Source organism: Rutidosis leptorrhynchoides, chromosome 4, assembly GCF_046630445.1.
Source record: "Rutidosis leptorrhynchoides isolate AG116_Rl617_1_P2 chromosome 4, CSIRO_AGI_Rlap_v1, whole genome shotgun sequence".
Lineage (NCBI taxonomy): Eukaryota > Viridiplantae > Streptophyta > Magnoliopsida > Asterales > Asteraceae > Rutidosis > Rutidosis leptorrhynchoides.
The window spans coordinates 475317471-475338573 of NC_092336.1; positions in this window are offsets into that span (position 1 = coordinate 475317471).

The following is a 21103-nucleotide window of genomic DNA, read 5'->3' on the forward strand; positions in this document are numbered from 1 at the left end:
GAACTTTATATGTATCGTCAACCCCCGAAGCCCTTAAGTTGTAACAATGACCCGAGAACCTCTAAACTACCAGGTTTTTCTAAACCAATGTGGAAAACGACGGCTCATATTAGGGGAACATCATATATCCCTAGAAACTTGGCAAAACGAACCAAAACCAAAGAAAAAGAAATGAGCGAGTCGGAATAAGATAGTTGTATTCGTGTGGTGTAATATATGTAATATAGTGTGCTTATGCTTTATGATATATGTAAAAATTGCTTGTATTAATAAGTAATTTTTTTTTATGAATCTAACTCTTGTCTATTTTACAGTTTAAAAACACAAAATGGATAGACAACCCAATATTTTAAGAGACCTACCCGGAGACATGATTGATGAAATCTTGTCTAGAGTCGGTCAGAATTCCTCGGCACAACTATTTAAGGCGAAATCAGTTTGTAAGACATTCGAAGAACGTTCCAAGAATGTCTTGATTTATAAGAGACTTTCGTTTGAAAGATGGGGGATATCACATTGGGAAACCCATAAGTGACGATGTGTTTACTTTGACGCATATATTGCGGGGAACCCAAATGCTATTTTACGCAACGGGTTAAGAAATTATTTTGACTCAATGTATCCGAATATAGGACTTCATGATTTAGAAAAAGCGACTAACATGCAACATAAAGAAGCATGCTATGCTTACGGGTTAGTAATGTTCGCTTCTCACCAAAGTGAGAACAAGAACATCGGGCTACAACTATTAAACAAAACGTTCCCACAAGTAACGGAGTCGGTAATTGGGGTAAGAAATGAGGTTTTTAGATTGTTACGGGACTGTTGGACATTACGTAACCCTCGTCCCTTTGACGACGTTACAACACGCTGTCTTATCAACGGCCATAACGGTTATGTTCCACAAGACCAAGGATGGGAAGTAGTCCTAGTAAAACCAGAATGCATGACTTGTTTCTGGACGTATGAATTACGTGTCTTTATTGCCTTTGCTGAACGACTTGTGTACTAGCTAGAATTATCTTCACAACTATCTTGTATCAAAGTTATTATGTGCTATATTTCATGCTTTATGTAAAATAAGCGGTATTGTAAGTTTGTAAAATATTGTATAAAAGTTTGAACGCGAAATATTATTATAATCAGTTTTTCATATAGAATTGTAATAGTTGAATTGTATATTAGCTACTAAGTATGAACTTAACGGGTAGGTACTACCCGAATTTAAACTTATAAAATGCTAATATGAAGAAAAAGCTTTTATAAATGAGTTCATATTATGCTACGAAATACTATTAACTACTCTTAATATTCTGTATGATTAACTTGTTCCATTTGAATATTTTGAAGGAAATGGCACTGACTACTCGACACACCGTGAATATGAATGAAGAGGAATTCCGTACTTTTCTAGCTTCAAACATAGCCGCAGTACAGGCTGCGCTACATACCAACAATAACCTTGGATCTAGCAGTACAGGAAATCGTGTAGGATGCACCTACAAAGAATTCACTGCCTGCAAACCTTTGGAATTTGATGGAACCGAAGGACTGATCGGATTGAAACGGTGGACCGAGAAGGTCGAATCGGTGTTTGCCATAAGTAAGTGTACTGAAGAGGACAAAGTGAAGTACGCTACGCATACCTTCACAGGTTCTGCGTTAACATGGTGGAATACCTATCTAGAGCAAGTGGGACAAGATGATGCGTACGCACTACCGTGGTCAGCATTCAAGCACTTGATGAATGAGAAGTACCGCCTCAGAACCGAGTTCAATAAGCTCAAGACAGAACTTAGAGGGTTACGAACCCAAGGATTTGATATTACCACGTACGAAAGACGATTTACAGAATTGTGCCTATTGTGTCCTGGAGCGTTCGAAGATGAGGAAGAGAAGATCGACGCGTTTGTGAAAGGATTACCGGAAAGAATCCAAGAAGATATAAGTTCACACGAGCCCGCCTCCATACAACAGGCATGTAGAATGGCTCACAAACTAGTGAACCAGATTGAGGAAAGAATTAAAGAACAGACGGCTGAAGAGGCCAATGTGAAGCAAGTCAAAAAAAAGTGGGAGGAAAACGGTGATAAGAATCACCAATACAACAACAGCAATTACAATAATAATCGCAACAATTATCCCAACAATCGCAACATCAATCGCAACTACAACAAACGGCTCAACAACAACAACAACAACAACAACAACAACAACAACAACAATAACAACAACAACAACAACAACAACAACAACAACAGCAACTACAACAATCATCCCAACAACAATAACAACCGCAACAACAACAACAATCAGAAGCAGCTATGCCAAAGGTGTGAAAAGTATCACTCGGGGTTCTACACCAAATTTTGCAACAAGTGTAAAAGAAATGGTCATAGCGCGGTGAAGTGTGAGGTCTACGGACCAGGGGTTAACAGAACGAAAGGAACAAATGGTGTCGGAACGAGTAATGGCGGAGCAAGTAGTGTCGGAGCAAGTTATGCCAATGTAGTTTGTTATAAATGTGGAAAACTGGGCCACATTATTAGAAATTGCCCGAACCAGGAGAACACGAATGGACAAGGCCGCGGAAGAGTTTTCAATATTAATGCGGCAGAGGCACAGGAAGACCCGGAGCTTGTTACGGGTACGTTTCTTATTGACAATAAATCTGCTTACGTTTTATTTGATTCGGGTGCGGATAGAAGCTATATGAGTAGAGATTTTTGTGCTAAATTAAGTTGTCCATTGACGCCACTGGATAGTAAATTTTTACTCGAATTAGCAAACGGTAAATTAATTTCAGCAGATAATATATGCCGGAATCGAGAAATTAAACTGGGTAGCGAAATATTTAAGATTGATTTGATACCAGTAGAGTTAGGGAGTTTTGATGTAATAGTTGGCATGGACTGGCTGAAGAAGGTGAAAGCAGAGATCGTATGTTATAAAAATGCAATTCGCATTGTACGAGAAGAAGGAGAACCCTTAATGGTGTACGGAGAAAAGGGCAACATGAAGCTACATCTTATTAGTAATTTGAAGGCACAAAAACTAATAAGAAAAGGTTGCTATGCTGTTCTAGCACACGTCGAGATAGTACAAACTGAAGAAAAGAGCATCAATGATGTAACACCCCAGCTTAACATGACCACAATATTGTCCGCTTTGCCCGCAGGCGCACGGCTTTTTCTTGGCGATCACACACGAGAAGCACTTTCCCAGGAGGTCACCCATCCTGGTAGTGCTCTCGCCCGAGCACGCTTAACTACAACGTACTCGCACTTCTACTCAGCTTGTGATCCCAAAATGCGTTGTGTCATTTAAGCGTGAGTATTACCTTATAATCCCATGATCACTCATGTCCGTGGGCGATGTGGGATTTGCCTAGGGTGTTACATTCACCCCCCCTTAGGGACTCATCGTCCTCGATGAGGTTTGCCCCACCACCCCCAACGACACATGAGTGACCACCCCCAACGACACATGAGTGGCTCTGATACCATTCTGTAACACCCCAGCTTAACATGACCACAATATTGTCCGCTTTGCCCGCAGGCGCACGGCTTTTTCTTGGCGATCACACACGAGAAGCACTTTCCCAGGAGGTCACCCATCCTAGTAGTGCTCTCGCCCGAGCACGCTTAACCACAACGTACTCGCACTTCTACTCAGCTTGTGATCCCAAAACGCGTTGTGTCATTTAAGCGTGAGTATTACCTTATAATCCCATGATCACTCATGTCCGTGGGCGATGTGGGATTTGCCTAGGGTGTTACAAATGATGTTCCCGTCGCAAAAGAATTTCCCGATGTATTTCCGAAAGAATTACCGGGACTACCTCCACATCGATCTGTTGAATTTCAAATAGATCTTGTACCAGGAGCTGCACCAATAGCTCGTGCTCCTTATAGACTCGCACCCAGCGAGATGAAAGAACTGCAAAGCCAACTGCAAGAACTATTAGAACGTGGTTTCATTCGACCAAGCACATCATCATGGGGAGCTCCTGTTTTGTTTGTCAAGAAGAAGGATGGTACATTTAGGTTATGTATTGACTACAGAGAGTTGAACAAACTTACCATCAAAAACCGTTATCCACTGTCGAGAATTGACGACTTATTTGATCAACTACAAGGCTCGTCAGTTTATTCAAAGATCGATTTATGTTCTGGATATCATCAAATGCGAGTAAAGGAGGATGATATTCCAAAAACTGCTTTTAGGACGCGTTATGGTCATTACGAGTTTATGGTTATGCCGTTTGGATTGACTAACGCACCAGCTGTGTTCATGGACCTTATGAACCGAGTGTGTGGGCCATATCTTGACAAGTTTGTCATTGTTTTCATCGATGACATACTTATTTACTCAAAGAATGATCAAGAGCACGAAGAACATTTGAGAAAAGTGCTAGAAGTATTAAGGAAAGAAAAACTGTACGCTAAGTTTTCAAAGTGTGCATTTTGGTTGGAAGAAGTTCAATTCCTCGATCACATAGTGAACAAAGAAGGTATCCAGGTGGACCCGGCAAAGATCAAAACCATTGAAAAGTGGGAAATCCCAAAAACTCCGAAGCATATACGTCAATTTTTAGGATTGGCTGGTTACTACAGAAGATTCATCCAAGATTTCTCCAAAATTGCAAAACCCTTGACTGCATTAACGCATAAAGGGAAGAAATTTGAATGGAAGGATGAACAAGAGAAGGCGTTTCAATTATTGAAGAAAAAGCTAACTACGGCACCTATATTGTCATTTCCTGAAGGGAATGATGATTTTGTGATTTATTGTGACGTATCAATGCAAGGTCTCGGTTGTGTATTAATGCAACGGACGAAGGTGATTGCTTATGCGTCTAGACAATTGAAGATTCACGAGCAAAATTATACGACGCATGATTTGGAATTAGGCGCGGTTGTTTTTGCATTAAAGACTTGGAGGCACTACTTATATGGGGTCAAAAGTATTATATATACCGACCACAAAAGTCTTCAACACATATTTAATCAAAAACAACTGAATATGAGGCAGCGTAGGTGGATTGAATTGTTGAATGATTACGACTTTGAGATTCGTTACCACCCGGGGAAGGCAAATGTGGTAGCCGACGCCTTGAGCAGAAAGGACAGAGAACCCATTCGAGTAAAATCTATGAATATAATGATTCACACTAACCTTACTACTCAAATAAAGGAGGCGCAACAAGGAGTTTTAAAAGAGGGAAATTTAAAGGATGAAATACCCAAAGGATCGGAGAAGCATCTTAATATTCAGGAAGACAGAACCCGGTATAGGGCTGAAAAAATTTGGGTACCAAAATTTGGAGATATGAGAGAAATGGTACTTAGAGAAGCTCATAAAACCAGATACTCAATACATCCTGGAACGGGGAAGATGTACAAGGATCTTAAGAAACATTTTTGGTGGCCAGGTATGAAAGCCGATATTGCTAAATATGTAGGAGAATGTTTGACGTGTTCTAAGGTCAAAGCTGAACATCAGAAACCGTCAGGTCTACTACAACAACCTGAAATCCCGGAATAGAAATGAGAAAACATTACCATGGATTTCATTACTAAATTGCCAAGGACTGCAAGTGGTTATGATACTATTTGGGTAATAGTTGATCGTCTCACCAAGTCAGCACACTTCCTGCTAATAAGAGAAGATGACAAGATGAAGAAGTTAGCACGACTGTATTTGAAGGAAGTCGTCTCCAGACATGGAATACCAATCTCTATTATCTCTGATAGGGATGGCAGATTTATTTCAAGATTCTGACAGACATTACAGCAAGCATTAGGAACTTGTCTAGACATGAGTACTGCCTATCATCCACAAACTGATGGACAGAGCGAAAGGATGATACAAACGCTTGAAGACATGCTACGAGCATGTGTTATTGATTTCGGAAACAGTTGGGATCGACATCTACCGTTAGCAGAATTTTCCTACAACAACAGCTACCATTCAAGCATTGAGATGATGCCGTTTGAAGCACTTTATGGTAGAAAGTGCAGGTATCCGATTTTTTGGAGTGAAGTGGGGGATAGACAGATTACGGGTCCGGAGATAATACAAGAAACTACCGAGAAAATCATCCAAATTCAATAAAGATTGAAAACCACCCAGAGTCGACAAAAGAGCTACGCGGACAGTAAAAGAAAAGATATAGAGTTTGAAATTGGAGAAATGGTCATGCTTAAGGTTTCACCTTGGAAAGGCGTTGTTCGATTTGGTAAACGGGGGAAACTAAATCCAAGGTACATTGGACTATTCAAGATTATAGATCGTGTCGGACCAGTAGCTTACCAACTGGAGCTACCTCAACAACTCGTGGCTGTACATAACACTTTCCACGTCTCAAATTTGAAGAAATGTTTTGCTAAAGAATATCTCACTATTCCGTTGGACGAAATCCAAATCAATGAAAAACTTCAATTCATTGAAGAACCCGTCGAAATAATGGATCGTGAGATTAAGAGACTTAAACAAAACAAGATACCGATTGTTAAGGTTCTATGGAATGCTCGTAGAGGACTCGAGCTCACCTGGGAGCGTGAAGATCAGATGAAGAAGAAATACCCGCATTTATTTCCAGAAGATACGTCAACACCTCCAACTGCTTAAAATTTCGGGACGAAATTTATTTAACGGGTAGGTACTGTAGTGACCCGAACTTTTTCATGTTTATATATATATTAAATGAAATTGTTATTTACATGATTAAGTGTTTCCAACATGTTAAGCAATCAAACTTGTTAAGACTTGATTAATTGAAATAGGTTTCATATAGACAATTGACCACCCAAGTTGACCGGTGATTCACGAACGTTAAAACTTGTAAAAACTATACGATGACATATATATGGTTATATATATAGTTAACATGATTTTATTATAAGTATGCATCTCATTAGGTATTTTAACAATGAGTTATATACATAAAAATGAGACTATTAATTTAAGAAACTCGAAAACGATATATATAACGATTATCGTTATAACAACGTCTTACTAGGTACATATGAATCATATTAAGATATTGATACACTTGGTTAATTATGTTACATGATAAGTAAATATATTATTAAGTGTATTAATAATGAAATACATATGTAAAAATAAGACTACTAACTTAATGATTTCGAAACGAGACATATATGTAACGATTATCGTCGTAACGGCATTTAACTGTATATATGTATCATACTAAGATATATTATATATCATAATATCATGATAATATAACAATTTAACATCTCATTTATTATAATAAACAATGGGTTAACAACATTCAACAAGATCGTTAACCTAAAGGTTTCAAAACAACATTTACATGTAACGACTAACGATGACTTAACGACTCAGTTAAAATGTATATACATGTAGTGTTTTAATATGTATTCATACACTTTTGAAAGACTTCAAGACACTTATCAAAATACTTCTACTTAACAAAAATGCTTACAATTACATCCTCGTTCAGTTTCATCAACAATTCTACTCTTATGCACCCGTATTCATACTCGTACAATATACAGCTTTTAGATGTATGTACTATTGGTATATACACTCCAATGATCAGCTTTTAGTAGCCCATGTGAGTCACCTAACACATGTGGGAACCATCATTTGGCAACTAGCATGAAATATCTCATAAAATTACAAAAATATGAGTAATCATTCATGACTTATTTACATGAAAACAAAATTACATATCCTTTATATCTAATCCATACACCAACGACCAAAAACACCTACAAACACTTTCATTCTTCAATTTTCTTCATCTAATTGATCTCTCTCAAGTTCTATCTTCAAGTTCTAAGTGTTCTTCATAAATTCCAAAAGTTCTAGTTTCATAAAATCAAGAATACTTCCAAGATTGCAAGTTTACTTCCAAGTTTTCTAAATCCATTCCAATTAATCATCCAAGATCAAAAAACCTTTGTTACTTACAGTAGGTTATCTTTATAATACAAGGTAATAATCATATTCAAACTTTAATTCAATTTCTATAACTATAACAATCTTATTTCGAGTGGAAATCTTACTTGAAATTGTTTTCGTGTCATGATTCTGCTTCAAGAACTTTCAAGCCATCCAAGGATCCTTTGAAGCTAGATATATTTTTCTCATTTCTAGTAGGTTTATCCAAGGAACTTGAGGTAGTAATGATGTTCATAAAATCATTCGATTCATACATATAAAGCTATCTTATTCGAAGGTTTAAACTTGTAATCACTAGAACATAGTTTAGTTAATTCTAAACTTGTTCGCAAATAAAAGTTAATCCTTCTAACTTGAATTTTAAAATCAACTAAACACATGTTCTATATCTATATGATATGCTAACTTAATGATTTAAAACCTGGAAACACGAAAAACACCGTAAAACCGGATTTACGCCGTCGTAGTAACACTGCGGGCTGTTTTGGGTTAGTTAATTAAAAACTATGATAAACTTTGATTTAAAAGTTGTTATTCTGGGAAAATGATTTTTATTATGAACATGAAACTATATCCAAAAATTATGGTTAAACTCAAAGTGGAAGTATGTTTTCTAAAATGGTCATCTAGACGTCGTTCTTTCGACTGAAATGACTACCTTTACAAAAATGACTTGTAACTTATTTTTCCGACTATAAACCTATACTTTTTCTGTTTAGATTCATAAAATAGAGTTCAATATGAAACCATAGCAATTTGATTCACTCAAAACGGATTTAAAATGAAGAAGTTATGGGTAAAACAAGATTGGATAATTTTTCTCATTTTAGCTACGTGAAAATTGGTAACAAATCTATTCCAACCATAACTTAATCAACTTGTATTGTATATTATGTAATCTTGAGATACCATAGACACGTATACAATGTTTCGACCTATCATGTCGACACATCTATATATATTTTGGAACAACCATAGACACTCTATATGTGAATGTTGGAGTTAGCTATACAGGGTTGAGGTTGATTCCAAAATATATATAGTTTGAGTTGTGATCAATACTGAGATACGTATACACTGGGTCGTGGATTGATTCAAGATAATATTTATCGATTTATTTCTGTACATCTAACTGTGGACAACTAGTTGTAGGTTACTAACGAGGACAACTGACTTAATAAACTTAAAACATCAAAATATATTAAAAGTGTTGTAAATATATTTTGAACATACTTTGATATATATGTATATATTGTTATAGGTTCGTGAATCAACCAGTGGCCAAGTCTTACTTCCCGACGAAGTAAAAATCTGTGAAAGTGAGTTATAGTCCCACTTTTAAAATCTAATATTTTTGGGATGAGAATACATGCAGGTTTTATAAATGATTTACAAAATAGACACAAGTACGTGAAACTACATTCTATGGTTGAATTATCGAAATCGAATATGCCCCTTGTTATTAAGTCTGGTAATCTAAGAATTAGGGAACAGACACCCTAATTGACGCGAATCCTAAAGATAGATCTATTGGGCCTAACAAACCCCATCCAAAGTACCGGATGCTTTAGTACTTCGAAATTTATATCATATCCGAAGGGTGTCCCGGAATGATGGGGATATTCTTATATATATGCATCTTGTTAATGTCGATTACCAGGTGTTCACCATATGAATGATTTTTATCTCTATGTATGGGATGTGTATTGAAATATGAAATCTTGTGGTCTATTGTTACGATTTGATATATATAGGTTAAACCTATAACTCACCAACATTTTTGTTGATGTTTAAAGCATGTTTATTCTCAGGTGAATACTAAGAGCTTCCGCTGTTGCATACTAAAATAAGGACAAGATTTGGAGTCCATGTTTGTATGATATTGTGTAGAAACTGCATTCAAGAAACTGATTTCGATGTAACATATTTGTATTGTAAACCATTATGTAATGGTCGTGTGTAAACATGATATTTTAGATTATCATTATTTGATAATCTACGTTAAGCTTTTTAAACCTTTATTTATGAAATAAAGGTTATGGTTTGTTTTAAAAATGAATGCAGTCTTTGAAAAACGTCTCATATAGAGGTCAAAACCTCGCAACGAAATCAATTAATATGGAACGTTTTTAATCAATAAGAACGGGACATTTCAAATTCGGTTGGTGGAAGGGATTGTCTTCTTCACGTCTCCATTGATTAAGTGGACTACGAACCCATCCTCAATTAATCCAGAATTGGTGATGACTGATTTGTTGATCCATTCCGATTATACTGCTTTCGGAGCTCAGGTGTGTTTCCATATCGGAATAGCTGTCAGAATCCGAGGGATTCGAACTGATTGCAGAATTCATCTTGCACGGTTAAATAAAGGATTTTCGATATGAAATGATTTTCAGATATCGGATGATATTCTAATTACATAGAATACCTAATAACTATATATAGTACAGAAGATTCTGTAGATTACAGAGGAATTTACGGAATATGTCAGGCAAAGTTTACAGTAATAGATACGCTAAGATATGAATTTTGTCTAGACACTATTCATGCAATCAATGCAATAAGATGTGTCTAGACTAAGAATGATAAGCAGGTAATTTTCGTCAAAAATGATAAGCAAAACTTTTGACATGCAGACACGATCGAAGTCCAGACTCACTAATGCATCATAACGACTATCAGTTAGACACACTAATGCATACCTGGTTCGCTAAGACCACTGCTCTGATACCAACTGAAATGCCCAGTTCATATACATTATAAATGATTCACAATAGTTGATTACTTCGCGAGGTATTTGACCTCTATATGATACATTTTACAAACATTGCATTCGTTTTTAGAAGACAAACTTTCATTTCATTGAAAGTTGACAGCATGCATACCATTTCATAATATATCCAACTAAAATTGACTTAATAATAATCTTGATGAACTCGATGACTCGAATGCAACGTCTTTTGAAATATGTCATGAATGACTCCAAGTAATATCTCTAAAATGAGCAAATGCACAGCGGAAGATTTCTTTCATACATGAGAATAAACATGTTTTAAAGTGTCAACTAAAAGGTTGGTGAGTTCATTAGTTTATCATAATCATTCATTTTCATCATTTTAATAGACCATAAGATTTCATATATTGACACGCGTAACTCGCGAAATTAAAATTCATTCATATGGATTGAACACCTGGTAACCGACCTTAACAGGATGCATATAGAATATCCCTATCATTCCGGGACTCACATCGGACATGATAAATCGAAGTCCTAAAGCAGTTCAAATTCTCTGACTGGGGATTATTAATGCCCATAGATCTATCTTTAGGATTCGCGTCAATTGGTGGCAATTATAATAAACACCAATTCTTAGGCTACCAAGCTAAAAAGGGGCATATTCGATTTAATAATCCAACCATAGAATGTAGTTTCGATTACTTGTGTCTATTTCGTAAAGCATTTATAAAAGCAGCGCATGTATTCTCAGTCCCAAAATTATATATTGCAAAAGCATTTAAAAAGGGAGCAAATGAAACTCACAATACGATATTTTGTAGTAAAAATATTCATACGGCGAAACTGAACAATGCAGGGTTGGCCTCAGATTCACGAACCTATATCATTTATATATATTAAAATATATATCATAATCGAACAAGTCATATATTAATATTAGTAATATATATATATTATTTCAAATGTTATGTATTAATGTATACTTTTATATATGTATGTGGATATTTGTGTATAACATCTCATCTTATGCTAATGTACCCAAAATTGATAAGTCGTATTTTGTTGTTATTATGCATTCACATATATTATTTAATTTAACCAAACAATTATCGTTCCTAGTAACATATGATCATTTAGATCAATTGTTAGGGGTCAAACAGTAATTACAGAAATTCTAATAATTCAGTTGTAAAATTTTGTATCATTTAGGGTTTGAAACGTAAATAAAGAGTTCTGCCTATTTAGTGTAGTACATATGTTGAAAATCTAGGGACTAAAAATGAAATATATATGAATATCACTTCATCTTCTTTTAACTCGAATTCATAAGTCAGAAACATAGTATGTATTATATATATATATATATATATATATATATATATATATATATATATATATATATATATATATATATATATATATATATATATATATTATATATATATATATATATATATATATATATATATATATTTAATCTTTCTTTTATTCGATTTTCTTCCACTGATTAATACATCATAATTTCTACAAGTTTAATATATCCCGGAATCCATTTAGTATATACTCGATTTATTTTGAGATGCAAACTTCTTGATATTGTAACCGAAAATGATAGACTCGCTAATTGGTTTTGGTGTTTTACGATTATATATATGAACACGATATGATTCATACAGTGTAATAAAACATTAAAATACAAGTTTTGATAATATATATACCTTCAAAATAGAACCGATTTTGCACCACATAAGTTGATCAAAATATATTTTCGTTTGTGGTCGTAATCCTCGTGCACATATATATTATCACATCTTTTTCTAACTTTAATCTTTTAGATATGTGATTTTGGGTTGTGAAAGAATGATTGTAATATAGATTATACATTAATGATATCTATTATGGAGTTAATATGTACCAAAAGTAACTGGATATTATCACTTATATTTGACCATATCTTTTGATAAAAAAAAATTAATATTGTTTCCTTGATTATTGCCTTCAATTACACGAGTATATGTACAACCAAAATGATGGCTATGTCAGACAAACATCCCACAAATTAAGGAGAATATCTACCCTTATTAATGAATTGATATCTATGCTATAGATACATATCTTGACTAAAGATTCTAAATTTACATTTGTCTATCATTGATGAGACATTATAAATACATCTGTTCAATCAATGGAATTGATATACAACTAATAGATAGAATAATATATAATATAATAATTATAATTATAATATAAACAATAATGAAACGTGTGGTAACATACAAGCAGCCTCTTAAATTCTTTATTTCTACCGACAGTTTTCACGGAGTGCTATATCGTGCTCCGTGATTGATTAGTGGCAGATAAAAGTCTTTCAGAAAAATTCTAAATTTTTTAAATTAACTATATTAATTATTTTGGTCATTATGGTATAAAATTCGAATATTAACTATTTTAAATTATTAAACAAAAATTAACTCACTGTCCACGCTCGATCCCAGGTAAAATATATAAAAAAAATGTTAAAATTTAATAACTAAATCCTAAATACATTTTTAGTAAGCCTAAAATTAGAACTCATTTTCGGATCACCGTTTATTTTAAAATCATATAAGTTTGAATTTAACTTGCTTAATATCAATGGGAACATCGAACGAGTATTACAATCATTTAATATTTATTTTCAATATACTTTATATATATATATATATATATATATATATATATATATATATATATATATATATATATATATATATATATATATATATATATAGATTCATTTTAACTAACAACAACATATAATTCTTCAAATTATATTTCAAATTATTATTTATATATATACACACTTATCTATTTACAATTAATTGTTCGTGAATCGTCGGAAGCGGTCGAAGGGTAATTGCATATATGAAATTAGTTCAAAAATTTTGAGACTCAACATTACAGACTTTGCTTATCGTGTCGAAATCAAATAAAGATTAAGTTTAAATTTGGTCGGAAATTTCCGGATCGTCACAACGGTGGTTGCATAGCATGGTCGAAGACAGGACATTGTGCCAGACCGAAAAATTATAGGGTGATCTTTACTATTTCTCCTACAAAGGATAGTAATTGCATCCGATACGTTGTGGACCATGACTATCTGCATGTCATTAGACAATGCCTTAACAGTTGCTTGTTCATCACTTTCCTTTACAATCAGACGGTAGTTTACCGAAGGTAATATACAGGACAAGTATACTGAACGTGTGGTTTCCTAATACAAGGTTAGCAAGTGGGTGACACAAAACCATAAGTTTTGGGCTAAAATTTTAAAATCTGAAACCCACTAAACCCACAAAAACATTTTGCAAACACCGGTGAAGGGTTATTCCGGAAAACTTATCTAGGGTAAAAGCTAGAATGAATTTTTAAAAGATCAAATATTTTCATAGAGATCCAATTTTCTAAAGGATCTAAATTTTTATAGTCATGTGGGACTCTAAACTACATCGTTACTATCATTGTTTATACCGCCGTATCAAAATCACTGATGTATAAAGTATGAGAATAAAAAAGTTATTCGAGTGAAGTGTGATTTAATTTCAAGTTCTGTATTGCTTGAGGACAAGCAACGTTCAAGTGTAGGGATATTTGATATTGCTCCAAACGAACATATATTTAGTAGCAATATCATTCCAATATGTAATATTTTTAGTTGTAATTGTTCTATTTTTAAGTTGTAATCGTTTAAATAAATAAGTGCGAAGACAAAAGGCGAAAACGAAGATTTGAAGACACAAATGTCCAAAATGCTCAAACGTACAAGTTAAACTCCAAGTGGTTCAATTTATTGATGATTATCGTCTAAATATTGATAAGAGTACAAGTTGTGGAACGCAAAGTACATGATATCTACGCGTACGAAAGGACGTTCGAAAATCCGGAACCGAGACATGAACCGAGCATCAACGCGCGAGACAACGGACCTAAAATTACAAGTCAACATTGCACAAGAATATAATATAATATATATATAATTATATAAAATTATATATATTATATTATATATTAAATAAATCGAGCAGCCGCCCACGTTTTGGAAGCAATTGGAGCTGGACAGGCTGGCCATGCGATCGCATGGCCAGGAAGCACTAAAACCATGCGATCGCATGGCTTAATGTAGCAGGCCAGGTTCTATAAAAGGCAACGTTTTCTGGCCGAATTACACACACCATATCAATCTCTCTCTCTGATATAATATATATATATATATATATATATATATATATATATATATATATAATATAAATTAGTTTAGTTTTATATTAGATTAGTTTAGTTTAGTTAATGTAACGGTTAATTACGAGTTTTATAGTCGGAGTTCTGTCCGTGAAACACTGCGCGATTAATAATCACTGTAAGCTATGTTCTTCCTTTTTAAATTAATGTCTCGTATTTAAGTTATTGTTATGCTTATTTGAGCCGAAGTAATCGTGATGTTGGACTAATTATTAAGACGGGGTTATTGAACTTTGGACCATAATTAGGATTTGGACAAAAGACCGACACTTGTGGAAATTGGACTATGGGTTATTAATGGGCTTTATATTAACTAAATGATATTTCGTTAATTTAATATAGAGATTTATAATTTGACGTATTTATATATAACCACATACGCTTGATCGGGTACGGTGAGCGAGATATTTATAAATACTAATAATTGTCCATTTGACCGGACACGGGAATGGATTAATAGTCAATGGACTCATTAAAATAGGGGTGGATTACATACAAGGGTAATTGGTGTAATTGTTAACAAAGTATTAAAACCTTGGATTACACGCAGTCGATAACCTGGTGTAATTATTAACAAAGTATTAAAACCTTGTTACAGTTCGAATCCCTAATTAGTTGGAATATTTGACTTCGAGAATAAGGTTAATTTGAGGAGCATTTTATAATTATGACCGATGGACTATTATGGGCAAAAACCAGATAGGTTTCAAATAATTCAGGACAAAGGACAATTAACCCAGGGTAATAAATTAAAATCAAAACTTCAAACATCATGATTACGGAAGTTTAAATAAGCATAATACTTTTATTTCATTTCTTATCGCAATTTTATATATCGTCATTTAAATATCATTATTTATTTTACGCACTTAATTATCATCATTTATCTTTACGCTTAAAATATAAAATCGACAAACTGGTCATTAAACGGTAAATCCCCCTTTTATTTATTATTACTATAAATAATTATATATATTTAGTGCAAATATAGTTGTTTAAAATATAGTGTAAAATAAGTTGTCTCCCTGTGGAACGAACCGGACTTACTAAAAACTATACTACTCTACGATTAGGTACACTGCCTATAGTGTTGTAGCAAGGTTTAGGTATATCCCATCTGTAAATAAACAAATAAAACTTGTGTAAATTTGTATCGTATTTAATAGTATTTCGTATACACCGCTGCACACATCACATGCACTTAATACATTTATTCAATTTCGTTCATTTTTAAAAACCCAATTTAAACAAGACATTAAATTTTTTCAATGTGACAACGGTGACGAATTTGATAATAAAGCATTTCATCACCTTCTCCAATCTAACAGAATGCAATTTCGTTTCTCGTGCCCTCACACCTCACAACAAAACGGAAAATCTGAAAGAATTCTTCACATTATTAACAACTTCATTCGAACCCTCCTATTCCAAGCACACCTACCACCTATCTACATGGCTGAAGCCCTACACATGGTTGCCCATCTTTTCAACATTCTTCCCTCATCTTCCATCAACAATGAAATACCTCATACTCGACTATACAAACGTAAACCATACTACTCCAACTTACGTGTTTTTGGCTACCTCTACTACCCGCACCTATAAACACTCCACAAACTTGCACCCCATTCCACTCCCTATATATTCCTTGGTTACCCATCCAACCATCGGGGCTACCGTTGTCTTGATCTCACCACCAACACTACCATCCTCTCCCATCATGTTACTTTCGATGAAACCTCCTTCTCATTTGGTTCTATGACACCCACACAACCTCCTTCCTACGATTTCCTGGACCCCATTCCTAATCTCTACTCTCGTACACTCTACATCTCTAAACCAACTATTCCTCACCCAGAGACACAACCTCCTCCTAATGAGGCTACTACTAACACTTTGGAGACACAGCCTCCTCCTTTTGAGGCTAACGCTAACCCTACTACCACAATTTCAGAGACACGACCTCCTCCTCATGAGGCTACCACCACTTCCACTCCTCAGTCTACCCATCCTATGATCACCCACACTCGGGATGGCACCACCAAACCTGTTCAACGCCTTAATCTTTATACATCCACCATATCCCCTATTCCTCGTACTTACCCTGAAGCCTTCCGCGACCCTAACTGGAAACAAGCTATGACTGACAAATTTAATTCTTTAATTAACAACGGTGCTTGGAAACTTGTGTCTCGCCCATCGAACACGAACATAGTTTGCTCCATGCGGCTATTTAGACGCAAGTTTAATGCTGATGGTAATTTGAGTAGGTATAAGGCTCGAATGGTTGCGAACGGCCGTAGGCAACATGTTGGCATTGATTGTGATGAGACTTTTAGTTCGGTTGTCAAACGGGCCATGATATGAACTGTTCTTAGCTTGGCTATTGTAGCAACCCTACTTTTTCCATTACAATCGTTACTTGTCCGTTAAATATTTAACGGTGATTACATAGAACCTTATGTGTTTAATTGAATTAAATGAATACATGATACTAGTGGATTACTTGAATTAATATGTTTATATTAATTGATGAACTTGTTTCGGATAATGAAATACTTAGAAAACGACACAATTACGATAATCGCCTAGAAAGCCTTTCAGTTTACAGAACTCAGAAAAACGATAAAATAATTATTTTTAATAATTATTGACTTTATGAAAAACCTAGTTAAATTTTTTATATATGATAAGTTAATCCCGGTGGATTGCGTTTCAACGACCGATTAACGTTCCAGAGACCCGGTATGGTTAACGGCACTCGAAACAGACCACGCGCGTACAAGCTTTTAGTCAAAATGAGCCCGAAAGCACACCACTTGGGCCATTTGGCCGAACCCATGCCCCACCCATTTATGTTTTGTTTTGGGCTTATGTTTGGTCACTAGTGGTCATTTAGAGTAATTAGGCCCTAATATAAAAGAGACTAGTATGCTAATTTTTGGCCATAATCCCTAAACCTAAATTTCTTGGCCGATTGCTCTCTTCCCTCCTCTCCTTGTCGTTGACTACAACCCACGCCACCACCATCCTCAAAACTCAAAACTAGACAAAAGCTTGAAGACTAAAGTTGTTCTACGCATCGTTCTCTACGCGCTAGTATAAATTAATTGGTGTTTAAAGGTATAATCACTAACCCTATTTTTTCTAGATCAGCTTTTTAGTTCAATTACATAGTGTATTGGTGTCTAGTGCTCAATTGATTGCAAATATAGTTGTTGTTAGTCGTTAATTTGCGCGATTGTTGTATGTTGTGTGAATCACGAATTTAATTGTTATGAATCTAATCAAATGAGTTTATGTAATGATATTGTAATGTATCTATATGGATAAATCTCGAAAAATTAATAAATTTGGACTTTGGATTTGCGTATTTTTGTTACCGTATGCGTAAGTTATGATCAATCGAAGTTTTCGTTAGAGTTTTGCATGCTATACGAATTTTATGGAATATATGCTTTATGAATTGGTCATTGAAATGATAACCATTGAATTCCTTGTTAAAAATCACCCAAGTTGGACCTTAGAATCATGTTAAAAGGTTTTGTATTGCTCTCGGTGTGATTAAATGAAAATTGATGATTCGTATTGAGCTGAAACTGTGATCGTATGAACGCTAAATGACCTCACATGAACTAGAAATTTTTTGAGGCTTTGATCTTCTGGTATGATGTTATCTAGATGTTCCTAAGAATATTACATTTGTACGATAACTTCTAAAAATGTTGTTTGCTATGTGTTAAATGCATCACCAAATGACATATCTGAATGTCTTCCAAAACAGAAGATCTGACTTTGATGAATAAACTTTACAAATTGGTTAAATAGAATGATTTTCTAATTTTATCACTGAAAATTTTGAGTGTCTAGAGTCATATTCAATTGGCCGTTCTTTAAAATCTATTTTCTAAATTAAATGAGAATTTTTCTAAAACTGTTGCGCCTGCAGAAACTGATTTGGTAAACCGTAACTAGACCCTTTCTGAAACCTGACTTGTAGACATTTTATGAGACCCTGGCTAGGGTTTTTGGAAATGTTTATGACTCTAATTGTGATCTGGAGTTTTTCATATTACCATGATTTATGTGCTATGAATTATGTGCGTTGTTTCAACTTGTGCATGAATTTGATGCTAAACGATAAACTGTAAACGCGTACTTGAAAAACTGTGAACTAAAACATGTTAGTTGACTTAGGATTGACACGTTGACTAGGATTGCATGACCTACTGGTATGTTTGACTTTAGTTGACCCTTTGACCAAGTTTTGACTTTTGGTTTGACTTTGGTTGACTTTTGTTGACTTGCTTGAACTTGTTGAATTTTGCTTACTTGTTGAGTCAGTCTGAGCACTAGGACTATGCGTACACTATGGGTTGACATAGTGTGACCTATATACTTACTTAAGGTATATTTTCTTAGGTTGCATTTTACGGTCGTGACTGTCCGACTACCGTACCATTTTACTAACGCTGCATTCTTGAGATTTTTTTTAAAGGGAAAGGAAAGGGGATCAAGGGATAGTGTTCTAAACAACCATTCTTGGGTTTTTTTTTTAGAAAAGAAAAGAAAGGATAGGAGAGGGTTTGAGGTGATAGTCCATATGCTTTTTATTCACATTACTATCCGCCCAATTTTGGGAGGGTTTGAGCTGATAACAATTCTTTTGTGTATATACGTACTAATTTATCCCATGTAACCTTATTATTTTTTGTATTTTATTCATGTTTTATGAAATCAATCTCCAAAACGTTTCCGGCATAGTTGCAGTAGGTGCTTTACAGCAGTTGCAGTAGGTGATTACATGTACTTAATCTTTTAAAAGTCAACAACATAAAGGCATGCATGAAATTTGTATTCAAAAACAATATATTTTGTACTCTTTGAAAGTACACAATCATGGAGTATATGCTCTACGGAGTAATATGATTTTTTACAAGTATATAATTTATCTTTATCTTGCACGCATCTCACTAATATACAGATACCGTAATTACTATCCCTTCTTTTCATTTACTTTCCTTTGTACTCGAGAATTCCTATAAAATATTTTATATCACAATCCTTTCCATCCTTATTCTCCCTTCTCTTTTCCATCCCATTCTTTTCTACTTAAAAAAAACTCGAGAACACATCGTAAGAGATTTACCGTGCTTTTGCAAAGGTGAGTCTACAGTCCCTACTACATTTTACATGGGATGAGATAACATGCTTTTTCAAATGTTTTACATATTAGGCACGAGTAACTAAACGATATACATATGAGTTCAGATCAAAAATTCCTTAGCTTGATTATATTAATTACTTTAAGTAAGCTCGACTTATAGGGACGATACCGTTAGGTTTGACAAACCTCACCTCAATGTACGGGGTGCTTATTCTGTTGTAACTTGTACACTTGATCGGTGTATGCTTAGAAAGGATAAAAGGAAGATGCGTAGCGGTTTAGCTATCTGCAGGGTTAAAGTCTTATAATCAAGTGCTCATGATAATGTATAATTTTTACGATGTTTTTCAGAAATCTCGTAGCCTAACTTACGATAAATGCTTTACTAAACCTGTAGATTCACTCAACGTTTTCGTTGACTTTTTGCATGTTTTTATCTCATGTCCTTAGAGGTAATGCTTCCGTTTACTGAAGTTGTTATGCTTGCTTGATGCTAGTACTGGAGTGAAGTCCAGCATGTTTTATCATTTCTATTTTCAAGAACTAACATTCGCGTTGAAAACTAATTACTTATCATAATGTTTTGGGATTATTTATGTTGGTCATTGATGTCAAACTATTTTCGGAATTATTTTACATTTAAGGACTTTGTCAGTTGAATTTAATGCGAATGCTTTTCGGAAAACGTCTCATATAGAGGGAGTGACCGTTAACTGTGGGATCAGAGTTAATATACCGTTAGTGGATTCTGACGGGGAATTACAGCTATCTCTCGATACTGGCCAGTTCATCAGCTAGATGTTAAGAATGCCTTTCTTCATGGGCAGTTTTCTGAGACTGTGTATATGCATCAGCCTCCTGGATTTCGGGTCCATAGATACCCTGATTATGTCTGCCTCTTGCAGAAATCTCTATACGGCCTAAAACAGGCCCCTCGTGCTTGGTTCCAGCACTTTGCCGGC